The 3,388-nt window shown below is 43.3% G+C and overlaps 1 long non-coding RNA gene across 1 annotated transcript; it reads right to left on the bottom strand.

Annotated features, from left to right (window-relative positions):
- Positions 1-1,396: 1,396 nt before the first annotated feature.
- On the bottom strand, positions 1,397-2,497 carry LOC120798347. The gene is made up of 3 exons (XR_005708682.1): positions 2,322-2,497; positions 1,610-1,722; positions 1,397-1,494 (listed from the first exon to the last, which is right to left on the bottom strand). It is a non-coding gene; the product is annotated as an uncharacterized LOC120798347 (long non-coding RNA).
- Positions 2,498-3,388: the final 891 nt, after the last annotated feature.

Here is a 3,388-nt window from a genome sequence, read left to right as displayed (position 1 = left end):
CAGGAGGTGAAAGGCTTCCTCAGAGTCCTGGCCACGGAAGAGAACATCCTGATGATGGCGGGGCGCCTCTGCTTCCTCGAAGGGTAGGGCGTCAATGGATTCTTCCTGTCGGTGATTTCACGGTGAGATACTGATGCGTCAAGTACCTCACATGCTGGAGAAAGTTTGCTGGTCCTTTTGCGGAAAAACTTCCTCACTTTCTTTGCAAAGCTGCAGGTTTTTTCTGTGGACTTCTTCAGCTGCGCTTTTAAAATCTTGGCAACAGCTTCCTCAAAAGCCACGTCCCTGGACACCATGGCAGCCTGCAGCAGCTTTGGAGATCCAAACTCCCGACAAAGCTTCTTGTAGACGGGGATGTGGACCTTTCCAACAGTCTGTGGGAGAGCGGAACTTAATTCTCCCGCAGTCCTTTTTCTCAGACGTGTCAACTTTCCATCAAAGTCCACGTCACATATTGATGTCCCTGTGGCGTTGGCGATGTGCTCCACCAGCTTCCCGAGAAACACAGTGAGAAAGGTCCTCTCTCGCTGTGGCAACTGCTCTACAGAGCTGGCAGAGCGCTCTGAACTCTGACTCGCTGATATAAAGCTGACAATTTCAGCAATGTCCTCCTCCTCACCGTCCTGGATGTCCATCTCCTCGTCTGGACACCAACCTTCTTGGCAATCACTGTCCAGACATCCTTGGCTGTCAGGTGACTGAAGCGGGGCTGTTGTGCATCTCCACAGTATATGACTGATAATGTAAGCCATTTCCTCAATGTGAGATTCACATGTTTCTGGCTCAGCTGCAGGGACCTCTTGTTGTGTGAAAGAGTCTGGCCCTCTGATAAGAGGCAGCGAGCAGTTCACCTTCTTCTTCACCTCTGCTGCAAACAACTCAAGCAGTTTGTCAGAGAGGTGGGACGTCTCCTGTTTGACTCCTAGTGCTGCACCAAAGCAAAGGTGAAAAGAATTTCCAAGGCTTGCTTGGATATCTTCCTCCGTCACACGGTAATAATTCCTGTCCCTTGAAAAGAGAGAGTCCCACATTAGTCAACTGATTTGATCTGGGCAGTGGTATTCAAACATTTCCCTCTTGTAACACCTTTTTCAAAACTTGGGGTCACCGTTTTAACAAACCACATAAATCAACCCTGGTAGCCAATGATTTCTACCAGAATCTGATGAGAATATATTCTAAGAGGCAGGATTGATCAATAACTTCATTTTTTGGCCTGTAATAATCCCAAGGTTACAAAATGCTACATACAATATGGATTTTTAAGAAGACAGTGTATGTGAATAAAGCAGCGTTTGGAGGCTTTTCACTTACCGTGTGAAATGAGTGTCGGTGGAGCTGCTGGGGCCTTTCAGGGAAATCCAGTTAAGAACCTGGGGTCTCACATCTTCCAGGAATACGACACTGACCGCATCTACCATCTCATGACACATTTGAGATAGCAGATCGGCCAAGTCTGTGTATACCTGTCCAGCTTCCAATAACATCCACTGCCTGGAAGAAAAGAATAGGAATGGTTGACCAAAACAAACCTTTAAACCAATATATACATCTACATATATAGTTGTAATTTGTGCTACTTGTTGCTGGCTGCTGACTTTTAACTTACTCAGTTGTCATATCCTGTAAATAGAAATTGATAATTGGCTCGAAGTCGTCTGGTGTGAACAGGGGAACGTCTAAATCGCTGCACCTCAATTCTCCCAGTTCATCTGATGGAATCTAGAAAGAAGAACAATCAGATTTTAGCAACCAGGCATCTTTCATACACCATTGTGATGGGACAGTAAAAAAATCTACATGACCACACAGTTTATTAACACTCATGGTACGTGGTGCTGTGCGCAAACCACAAACCATCTCTTCATTCATTCTGCAGCCTGTCTTCGATCAGACAGACCAGACAGAAATCTGTGACTAGATGCATTTTAAAGCTCATGGTCCAAATGAAAGTGTTTATGTCAAATGTTGCCTTTGAACAATTAACTGTCAGATATTAGCGTGCAGAGAATATCTGACCCATCAGAACTCTTCACATTGAATAATTCACTTTCTCTTCATTTTAAATAACGTCACAGCTGACAGACATAGAAATCTCTGATAAGAGTTTTTCATCAAAAGGTAAACTGATGGTAAACTTTCTCCCAGAGCCGCTGAAGTTGAGCTCAACTTGTGTATGTATGTTTGTGTGTGTGTGTGTGTGTGTGTGTGTGTGTGTGTGTGTGTCTATGTATGTATGTTTGTGTGTGTGTGTGTGTGTGTGTGTGTGTGTGTGTGTGTGTGTGTGTGTGTGTGTGCGATTCAAGTCTAAATCCTCTTACCTTGTTATCCATGTCGAGCGCTGAAGTATCCATTCAAACACAATGGGGTACTTTCTTCTCGTCAGTTATTTCTCCGTAGTTTTCTCGGTGAAAGTCTCTTTCGATCTGTTCACTGTCTCTGCTCAGGTGAGAAATTGACTGTAGAACAGAATTCGTCATAAAGAATCATCACGTCACAATTAAGCCTCAAACATCAAAGCCCTCGAGCGCGCGCAGACACACACACACCCATCCTTGTTTTACTACACTCGTGGGGACCCGTCATTGACATGATGCATTCCATAGCCCCTTACCCTGACCCTAACCTAAACCTGATTCTAACCTCAACACTAAAACCAAGCCAAGACTCTCAAACAGCCCTTCAGAGGTGTGAGGACCTGTCACAATGTCCTCACTTTCCCCAAATGTCCCCATTGCGTAAGGTCTAAACTCAAACTGGTCCTCACAATGATAGAAATATACAAACACACACACGCGCGCGCATTTTTTACTCTACGATGTCTCTCGTGTAAACTTTCTATGGCGCCTTAAGAAAAACAAACAAAGAAAGAGAAAATTGTAAATTCCTGCAACTGTTCAGTCACTAAAGGGAGCGTTAAAACACAAAAACATTTCGGTTTTAGAAGCCCTAGTTTTAGCTACAAGGTTCATGCTAAAATGTGAGTGGAGCATTAAATTGTTAGTGGACCAATTGTGTGTGTGTGTGTGTGTGTGTGTGTGTGTGTGTGTGTGTGCCGGGGGGGCAGAAACTTTTGAATGGGGGGCGGCAGACTGGAACACAGTTTTAAGAAGGGGGCACATTTGTAAAATTAGTTCAATTGTATTGGACTCAAATTTGAAGCCCTCTGCAATAATCAAATGTGCATTATTAATAGTTATTTATTCAGTTTAAATCAGCCAAATAAAAAAAATTTTACATTCTGTAATATGTAATAATAATAATAATAATAATAATAAATAACAGCTATTTGTAAATCCACATAGCCTAGAGATTATAAAATAACTAGCCCTTGAGCACAGACATATAAAAGGCCTCTCCACTGCTCGTACATAGAAGCAAGGCCCTC

The sequence above is a fragment of the Xiphias gladius genome, chromosome 13 (genome assembly GCF_016859285.1).
Source record: "Xiphias gladius isolate SHS-SW01 ecotype Sanya breed wild chromosome 13, ASM1685928v1, whole genome shotgun sequence".
NCBI classification, from domain to species: Eukaryota; Metazoa; Chordata; class Actinopteri; order Istiophoriformes; family Xiphiidae; genus Xiphias; species Xiphias gladius.
Note: the sequence above shows the minus strand (reverse complement) of the source record. Positions and strands in the feature narration are given on the sequence as shown.